We start from the raw sequence: 10702 nt of genomic DNA on the forward strand, positions 1-10702 counted from the left end.
AGGCGGATACAAGAATCTGCCTTCGTGTCAAAGATGCTTTGCAAAAAGGTGCTACAAACATCATGGTTAGTAGTCGAAACTGGTTGAACTGAAGTCTGCTGTTCAGCTGTAGGTGTCATTTGGAAAAGGGAAAAACTTCAGATATTATCACATAAACAGACTATTCCAAGATCTTGGTTGTCGTAGATGAGTGGCGCTTCCCTTTTCCCCATGCATTCACTGGTTCTGACACAACTTCACAGTTCAGTGGACAGGGCAAGAAAACTGCTTGGAATACTTGGATATACCATGAGGATGTGACTGAGAAATTTCCTTTTCCTGCACAGCATCCATTCCAACCTGTGGACAAAGACTCAGAGGTGTTTTCATCACTTGAGCTATTCACATGCATCATGTCTGACAGCACTACATCAGTGTACATAGTCAACGAACAGCGACAAGAGAAGTTCTGCCACGGCCACAAGATCAAGTTGATGCAGAGCCTTCCTCCCACACAGCAACTCAATGAATACCTGCTGCTTTGCATTTGGAACAGGATTCCTATGAATCAAATCCGGAGATTGATCCAAGGAATGGGGAAACGTCTTGAATCAGTTACTGAGGGCAAGTCAGTATTTGGACTTGCAAGACATTATTCTTCAATAATGTCATGATCTGTTAATTATTCATGTACCTAAAATATAGCCTAAGCCCACTATCGGTTTGCACTGGTTCTCGTTTGGCTAATAACAGAGTGGACGTCGGATGCAGTAAGTGGGGCAGTCGGGTAGCCCAGTGGTTAAAACGTTCGCTCGTCACGCCGAAGGCCCGGATTCGATTCCCCACACAAGTACAATATGTGAAGCCCATTTCCTGCTCCCCCGCTGTGATATTGCTGGAATATTGCTAAAGGGGGCGTAAAACCTAACTCAGACACACATTGATGCTTTACGCGATAAGCATGGCACTGATTTCGAATGCTGTCTACAATATTGTCTCACGTCACTGATTAAATAAACAATATATATTGTTCATTTAAACACATGATCATGATGTAGTCGTCATCATGCAAAATACTCTTCTTTAAGAGAGATTTCTTGTGATTATGGAAAGGGTTTTGTCGCTATTATCTTTATAATCATCAGTACACTTAAGAAATGTGTAGCGCCTCAACAAATGTGTTCGGGATATATTACCTTACAATGGCGTATAATACATTTTGCTTACAACAATAAATAATTCATAACGACCGGTAATTATTTCCTTCACGGACACACATTAGTTGTTTCATGTGCTTTGTAATGGAAGTAAACTCAAGACCACCTCAAGGGATCCAACTGAAAAGCAAAGTTTATGTTTTCGCTTTATGCTGGATACAATCTTATGGTAGCAAAAAACCCACACAAAAACGAAAAGAACTAAAACAAGGAGTACTCCAGAAGATGTAAGTTATGGGTTACATATACAAACGACCATACTCACGTACAAAATCACTGTAATTGTATATTAGAAGGTTTATGTGACCATGAGCGCCACCTAACCTAAATAGAAGGTGAATAGTAACTGTATGCGGTGTTCACACATATAGTGCGTTTGGCTTAAAAGCGTACCGATGAATTGCTATATAACTCGAAAACTAATAAACATAATCATAATACTCAATGAAACGCTGATCATAATCAAAACATCAGACCAACTCTGTGATTTGTTTGCAGAATTTATGTCCTAAAATTATAAAAGTTGTTTAACAAACTATCATTAAAATATTGACACAGTTCACTATTTGTCACGAGGGGAGGAGTGCAGAGAAAGGGACAGCCAGGTGTTCAGAGAAGCACGTGCACAAGTGCCGACGAAGTTATTGATTCATTAACCTGTGCTGTCTCCATCCTTTTTCGCACACCTGGCTGTCCCTTTCTCTGCACTCCTCCCTCGTAACAAATAGTGAACTGTGTCAGTCAATATTTTAATGATAGTTTGTGAAACAACTTTTTTATTTTTAGGACATAAATTCTGCAAACAAATCACAGAGTTGGTCTGCCGTTTTGATTATGATCAGTGTTTCATTGAGTATTTTATGTTTAGAGTCTTTGAAAGGCATCCCCTACTTTGAGCCAAAAGGATTATACCGTGAAACACCGTCACATTCCCTGGGAGGAGTAGGGGATTCTCCTGTATTCACAAGGAACAGAACATGACGGCAGGTCGCCATTCTGTGGATTCTTGATATACGCTGCGTTTGGAATATGACGTCACGAGTATGCTAATCTGAAATCTCTCACACAGGTGGGGTATAAACGAAGAGTTGTGCGATAAGAGTGTGACTCGGCAATGCCAAAGTAGCGAAAGAATTCGTGGTGTTATTCCTCAAGAAAATAGATATAATGCTCCAGATAGACGAGAATAGAGCGAGGTGTGAGAGTGGGCTGCTTTCAAGACTACTGTAGCATTATCACACAGATAATGATGCATGTACATGGTAAACAACAGCGCCCATTCCATTCACGTGTACTGTGGCTGGGTAGCCCTGTGTTATTTTGCTGGGATAGAAGGAAAAGCGCCGTAAAATCCCACTCACTCATGCACTTGCTTAATAATCACCCCCTTACTGACGCCTCTACCTCTCATCAACAGCGGCTAATGCCATGCCCCTTTTCAGCCCCAGGACCTAAAATTATGGCACTTGGTGGTTCCTTAATAATTGAGGGTTGTTCATAGAAATATGTTTTTCAAGATTATATTTGAATTTATTTCGAGACGCGTAAACCCTATATATAACCTTCAAAACTCAGTTCGTAGAGAGGCATAGAGTGGCATGAAAGGGGCATAGATAGGCATGATACGGGCACGATAGAGGCCTGGTAGTCAGAATACATAAGTTATGTAAACAAAAGGAATCAAACCGGAATCGTCCTCGTAATAATAAAGCGCATTAACCAATGCACTACCCCGTTACAGCTCCCCACAGCGTACGTGACAAAAGGATAGCGGTGTGAGATGTGACGATGATTCATGCATGTGGAAAGTGGAGCTTCAACCAGGACATAACTGGAAGTTGGTTTCCTAACTCCCGCAACAACCTGCTTCGCTTGGCTAATTTCTCATTTGCTTCACTGGGTCTGGTGTCATATTCTCTTCCTCCTCTGTTAACTAACGGTACAGCGTGTCATCCTTTCAATGTTTGATGAACACGCGAACCACGGGAGATGGTGGTATCAGAGAGCGGGTTTTTGTCATGTCGGTTGAAAACTGATTGTCTATCAAATCTTCAAGAAGACACTGTGAGATATGATTATATATGACTGACCCTTTATTTCACATTTAATCATTGAATAATCGGGAAAACTGATCGTCAAATATAACATTAGGACAGACTTATGTGATGTGAGGTGTCTGTATTTTGTGTTTAATATTTATTGACATAACCATGTTGTGTTTTTTACCTTATGATATGATATACAAGTGTATTACAAGTATACAGTTATGTCGTGTTATTCATCACACATCACATACACCACATGATGACAGTAACTTCTTCTATCGGACATTACAGCTGGGTGTTGATATGGTTGGAGTTTGGAGGGATTGGGAGGTCTCTTTCCTCAAACGTTGCCCCATTGCCCCATGAAATATCACAAGAAATGGACATAAAAAAATATGTTTTCAATTTCATGAAGTTCATTTAAGGAAACTACTCCCCCCGAATAAAGGCACATTTTACACGCATATTTCCTTTCCAAAACTATAAAAAAAACCTGGATTATTAACATATTTGTATTTTCCCGATAACAATTTTGCAAGAGCGATGTCTGTCGCGTATAAACCCATCCCTTTATGTTATCTCAGGTATCCGATTTGCATATGAAAATAAATTCACTTTCTATTTTTTTCAACAGCGACAATTCATTTCAGAATTATACAGAGATAAGGCCATGATACCCAAAGCGCATCGATATCAGTTTCAAAACTTTCTATCGCGCGTCAATGTTTGTGAGCGTTGTTGCCCCGGCAACAAACAACACAGGTAAGTACCAGCATCAAGCGAGTCACCTTAATTACCCTCGGCACCCAATACACTGTTAGGCTTCCCGTTTTATCCATCAGCATTCCAAACAAATTCCACAAAGCGTTTTGTTCTATTCTTGAATAAACCTACAGGCTACCATATTGGGGTACCCCATTCCCTTTGTCGCACCATCACCGGTTGGAGCGCGTGTTGCGACGCGCAGACCTGAGCGCGCTGCATGGGACAGAGCTGGTTGACACCGATAGCGGTCTGGGTACAGATCACTTGTCGATAATTATGTTCAGTCACATAGGTGAGGGAAGAGCCATGTTACTTGGCTGACTCTGTTCAATTTGACCAGCAGCTGGAAACTTGTAAACACAAATTGGAATCAGTAGTAAAATGTTCATAAATGCACAAAACGTTACGTCAGAGAGAGAGAGAGAGAGAGAGAGAGAGAGAGAGAGAGAGAGAGAGAGAGAGAGAGAGAGAGAGAGAGAGAGAGAGAGAGAGAGAGAGAGAGAGAGAGAGAGAGAGAGAGAGTTTTGTTCCATGATTGTGTTTCCCCCGTCCCACCCCTTGTTCCATGATTGTGTTTCCCCCGTCCCACCCCATGCAGACCCTGTGCATTTCGTGGAATTCATGAAACCAGTTACCTCTCTATTCGCAAGTCAGTTTCGCTTCCTGGTGATAAATTTAGTAGTAGTGGTAGTAGTCGTCGTCGTAATAGTAGTAGTACAATTGGTAGTGGTAGTAGGGGTAGTGGTCGTAGTAGCAGCAGTACTAGTAACATTATTAGAAATGGTAGTAGTAGTAGTAGTAGTAGTAGTAGTAGTAGTAGCAGTGGTAGTGGTAGTAGGGGTAGTGGTCGTAGTAGCAGCAGTACTAGTAACATTATAAGTACTGGTAGTAGTAGTAGTAGTAGTAGTAGTAGTAGTAGTAGTGATGCTGGCAGTGCTGTTACTACAAACAACTACTACTCATCAACATCCTCATCTGCACCGTCCCGGCCATCAGTGGTGTGAATTAAGTGTGTTAATATCCCCGTCAGTAACTAATAATAATATGTGCTCTCAACATTTAAGTAAAGCCGTTATGTCGGCGCCGAGACTTCAAGGGATGATGTCCTTCACGGTTAATACAAATCAGTATGCAGAAAGGTATAATTAAATGCAACCTTTGTTTCTGAGCTAGTAATCGATTTGATGATTGAATTAGAAAATTAATAATTAAAAAGCATCCTTACTTAACATTTCAATTATCCCCACGAGACAAGAGATGTCTTGGATTACAGCTTCACTGTTCGAGTACATTTATATGACGGCTGCTTATGCCATTAATGATAAATATGTAGGTTGTCTCTTATTTCCCCGAATTATATATACTTGGTCCTTTCCGAGTTTTGTTGTGATGAGTGTACTGATAATTTACCTATAAACCTGAAATGACATTCCCTACAAAATATACATTTAAAACTTCCAGCATCAAAAGATTCGGCCTGTCTTTGATATACATGAAATATAAGTCACTGTTTTCAAATGCGTCAAGCACCCCAAATCTGCTTCTCGTCTGATCCCCTTACCTGTCGGCTGCTATAGGTAAGGAAATTGCATGCTGGGAGATGTTGCGCATGCCCAGAGGTAACGAGGAATGAAACTGATAGACAGTCGAAGCTAGCATTTGCCGACAGCATCATGTCGAGGCGTAAGCAGGCCAACCCGAGGCCTGTCAAGTCAGGTAATGTGTTTTATTCAGGTGTGTCATATTTTTACGATTGTTGTTGAATTTATCCGAGATGATGTTTTTGTTGATGATGTGGGTAGACAGGTCGTTCGATTCGTTGATTCATTTCATAGGGAAGTTGATGTGTGAACATCTTTGGGTACAGGCCAGAACTGGCCTCCGAAGTCAGGTAGACGGACTGAACTTGTCACAAAGTTTCTTCAAAGTGATTTATGAATGGATTTGTTCATGAAGTGATTGATTGATGGAGAGTGTGAATGTTATTTGCGATGAAAATGATGATCACGTCTATGTCGAAGCATCCCGAGCATGGATGTGTGAACGAAGGTGAGCGGTGTCGCGTTGCCAAGGTGATATCAACTCTCAGTCGGCCGGGTTGGGTATGCACCCCGCCCACCCCGGCAGTTCTCAGGGATGTGATGTATGGGTTTGGCCTTTGCGGTCAGTACCATTTATCACTTTTCACGTAAAGCACAAAGTCAATATTCACATCGCCATATTACAATACCCAGATCGGGGCTCCCCACTTTTACGATGTTTGCATCCTCCTTAATTTCCTGTGCTTTGAGTGACGGGCCCTTTCATCGCGCCATGCACTGCCCTGATTCATATTTCAGTGCAATATACGCTATCCATCTTCTGGCTCCATCTTATCAGACTGAGTCAAACAAAATTAAGATTTGCTAAGATGCTTTTTTAAATAAAACTTTTAATAAAAGTCGACATACCTAATATTGAGTTGGGAACGTGATTAGTTTTTTATTTGCGGGCCACCCTGATATGGACTGGGTAATGATGTGAGCTTCTATCTCACAGACAAGTTATTTCAGGAAGCTATGACAATCTTGGCATGTGTCCAGATTTTACCTTTTGTATAATGGTGTCTACCAGGCGTGGATGGCTATAGATGCATTTCGTGAGCCAATGACTGACTCCGCACTAGGCCTTTTCTCTAGGGCTCTTTATCATGTCATCATGATCTTCAAGGCTGCCATGAATATGTTCTTCAATCTTCTCAAATGTGGGGCTTCACATAGCTGTTATTGTTAATTTTGTTTTCTTTGTAATTGTTTTTGTTGTAAAACAATATTGATGAAATATTTGATTGCTTTATATTTATAAAATGAATTGTTGTATAATATAAAAAGCAAATCTTTGAACATTTTTTCTTTCATGCAGGAAATCAAATTGTTGAACTTTTGTCAAACATGATGTTACATTGAATTTCCTGTAAGAATTAAATTTTCCTAAATCTTTGTAATAGATGTGATTTTTTGTAAATATTAATATTGTAAGTATTTTTTTATTCATCTATTAGCTATAAAGATTTGTGAAAAATAAATATAACAGAAATATTTAGGCCAGATAAATGATTTGATCAGACCAGAAATAAATTTGAGATTAAGATGCTGTGGTGATATGATACGATCTCCCGGTCTCTCCAAACATACCTCTCGACCCCGGATGCTGACACATCTCTGTGTTGTTTACACATGTATATGCATAGTGTGCAAGCATTTAGGTTTTGCAAATCCACTCTGAGTATGTACAGAAATGGTTCCGATGTAACCTGATATGGAGTTTGACCCTCATCCTTTTAAATCATTTCAAGTACCAGTTTCTGGGTTGCAATAAAAACTACCTGAGATTTATGTGACCTGTCTCAGCTGATAGAGGCCAGAGAAGCTCAGCCCGAGATGGCTGAACATCACGCCTCTGCTCTCCAACCTCCATCTTGAAATTCACCATTAGAAATATAATTTATGTGGCTAACACTAAGGTTGTGCTCAGAGGCCAAGGCTTATATATGCTTGGAAATACTGAGAAAAAGGTCTATTTCTGGCACAGATAATCATGAACATAATTCTAGATGATTTTCTAATATGGAGGGGAGTTTAGTTAAGTATTTTTTTATCAGTTCATTTTTCTTAAGTCAGAACGTATTTGACCCAATTGATGTTTGTGTTTTGAGCTTTTATTTGACTTTAAGTATTCTATTACCTTCTCTTGAGAAAAAAAGACCTACGTTCTAGTGATCCAGACTTTGCTTTATTGATCTTGCAATGGAGTAATGAAGTGTTTTTTAAAATTCCTCCCCTATAAACCCTTTATTCATCTACTTTCACAAGTCATCAAGGAAGCAGAGAATGCCCTGTTTGTTGGTATCCTAGCAACAGCCAATCAGAATCAATAATGAAGCAGTTTATTATCAGAAGGAGGTTTGCATTTGATTTGGCCAAGTCTAGCCTCCACCATAAGCTGGGATATGCTTTGGGATGAGAAGGGAGGGGGGTTTAGGACAGGGAGGGTGCACTGAGGGGTAAGCTGTTAGTCAGGGCAGAAGATGGTACTTGTGGTGGGTTATAGCGGTAGTGGGTGGGTTTGCATACTGTTAATATTGTTATTAATTGTTGGGGTGTCGAGCTGGGTTTGAGGACAGAAGGTGGGAAAAGAGGAGGCTACAGCAATAGATGGTAGGCAGGTAGGACATTAATGTGGGTTGTGAGAGTGGGATGTGAATTGGAAGAGGTGGATGAGAGGGTGTGATGTGGATTGGAAGGGGTGGGTCATAGGGTGGGATATCGGTAGGAGGGGGGGGGGTGAGAGGGTGGGATATGGATAGGAGCGATAGGGTAGGTTGAGAGGTTGGGTTGGTTGAGAGGGTGGGATGTTGATTAGAAGGGGTTGGTTGGAAGGGTGGTGTGTGGATTGGAGGGGTGGGAGTAAGTTGACAGGGTGGTGTGTAGATTGGAGGGGTGGGAGTAAGTTGAGAGGGTGGTGTGTGGATTGGAGGGGTGGGGTAGGTTGAGAGGGTGGGATGTGGATTGTAGGGGTGGGGTAGGTTCAGAGGGTGGGATGTGGATTGGGCCGGGTGGAGTAAGTTGAGAGGGTGGTGTGGATTGGAGGGGTGGGGTAGGTTGAGAGGGTGGGATGTGGATTGGAGCGGGTGGGGTAGCTTGATAGGGTGGGATGTGGATTGGAGGGGTGGTGTAGGTTGAGAGGGTGGGATGTGGATTATAGCGGGTGGGGTAGGTTGATAGGGTGGGATGTGGATTGGAGGGGTGGTGTGTAGGCAGGGGTGGGATGTGGATTAAAGCGGGTGGGGTAGGTTGATGGGGTGGCATGTGGATTGGAGCGGGTTGGGTAGGATGGGATGTGTGTTGGAAGGGATGGGGTGAGCAGAGAGGGTAGAAGTTGAGGAGGTTGTGTGTAGGGTAGGAGGTTTAATGGATGGTGTAGGTGAGCAGAAGGTCAGATGGTAGTGAGTTGAGTTAGGGGGAGGCTAATGGGATGTTAGGTAGTATGTTGGTTGCCGGTAGGGCTGAGAGGGTGTGATGGAGGGTTGAGTTGAGGGGTAGGAAGTAGTGCTTTAGTTGAGGGATAAGTCTGACAAGGTGTGGTGGAGGGGTGAGTAGACTGACAGGGTAGGGGGTGGTTGAAGAAGGCAGCTGTATATAGTTGAATAATGTGCACCGAGTGTGCTGATCGATAAACCACTGAATAAACATCTTTGATGTGTTTGAAGTAGATTATGTAATCTGGTAGTTGGGAATAGTCGTTGGTCAGGCTGGAATGAACATATGGCAGGACTTTAGTAAAGAATTAGTGATTTCATTTGACCTCCGTTATGTCAGATATGTTTACTATGAACTAGGTTTCTATGCAATCTTATAATGCATTTTAGTGGGGTAGCCTCTGCCTAGTGCTGCACGAAAGACTTTCAGCCAGTATCCAATATTGGACAATATGCAGTATCAGTCAGTATGCTGTATCAGTCAGTATGCTGTATCAGCCAGTATCCAATATCAGACAGTATGCCGTATCAGCCAGTGTGCCGTATCAGCCAGTATGCCGTATCAGCCAGTATCCAATATCAGCCAGTATGTCGTATCAGCCAGTATGCTGTATCAGACAGTATCCAATATCAGTCAGTATGCCGTATCAGCCAGTATGCTGTATCAGCCAGTATACCGTATCAGACAGTATGCCGTATCAGCCAGTGTGCCGTATCAGCCAGTATGCTGTATCAGACAGTATGCAGTATCAGCCAGTGTGCCAGTATCAGACAGTATGCTGTATCAGACAGTATGCAGTATCAGCCAGTATGTCCAGCCAGTATCAGTCAGTATGTACAGTATGTCAGTGTGCCGTATCAGCCAGTATGTCAGTTAGTCAGGTTGAAGGATGCTTTTAACCAAGTGGCTGAATTTCTGCAAAACACATAAGTTACCATGAATACTTATTAACTCTTCCACCTAATCCCCTGACACTGAAGACAACAGTTTCCATCCCATTCTACCCTACCTTCACCCTCTTGAAAAGAAAACAAGCCATCAACAAAAACCCACCGCAAACTATGACCAGGATGGCCAGATGTTTGGATAGGTTGACTAAGTGCCCTCTATTCCTGGCCTGTATTCCACATGGACACTGTGTGGAGCTAGTTCCAATTAACATTGGGAGGATTTATTGTTGAAACATTGAAACATCCAACTCACTCACTCATTCAACAATTACAACATAAAGTGAAATCAGTATGTGCAAATTAAGCATGACCTTTTGAGGCCTGTGTATGATAATATTGAGATATACAATTAAACATTTTTAATTAGCATCAGGGGTGGAAAAAACCCATTACCAGACGTCCGAGTCCAGTGTTTTTTTCTGTTGGGCAAGCAAATTTGTATATTACACTGTACCGGTGTCCAGTTGACTTTCCAACGCTAATTATGTTGTTTATGTAAAAAATCAACAAGAAAACGGACGGTATAGTGGAAAAATTATCAGGGCAAGTGATTTTACATGTGCCGTTGTACCGGAGTACACTAGCAATTTTGAAGTTATTTTTCACCCCTGAGCATCAAATGACTACCATACTAACACTTCAATGAATCCATAATTATGAAGACCACTGTCTTCAGCTTATGTAAGGAGGTAGAAGTTACTGCATGTAGTGGCCATATTGTGGCCACT

General features: G+C 41.8%; 1 long non-coding RNA gene across 1 annotated transcript; it reads left to right on the forward strand.

Annotated features, from left to right (window-relative positions):
- Positions 1-209: 209 nt before the first annotated feature.
- On the forward strand, positions 210-10450 carry LOC124253842. Its single transcript, XR_006892307.1, has 3 exons — positions 210-222; positions 2836-2840; positions 10342-10450. It is a non-coding gene; the product is annotated as an uncharacterized LOC124253842 (long non-coding RNA).
- The last annotated feature ends 252 nt before the right edge of the window (positions 10451-10702 follow it).

This window comes from Haliotis rubra, unplaced genomic scaffold (assembly GCF_003918875.1).
Source record: "Haliotis rubra isolate DU_JTF1 unplaced genomic scaffold, ASM391887v1 Scf555, whole genome shotgun sequence".
NCBI classification, from domain to species: domain Eukaryota; kingdom Metazoa; phylum Mollusca; class Gastropoda; order Lepetellida; family Haliotidae; genus Haliotis; species Haliotis rubra.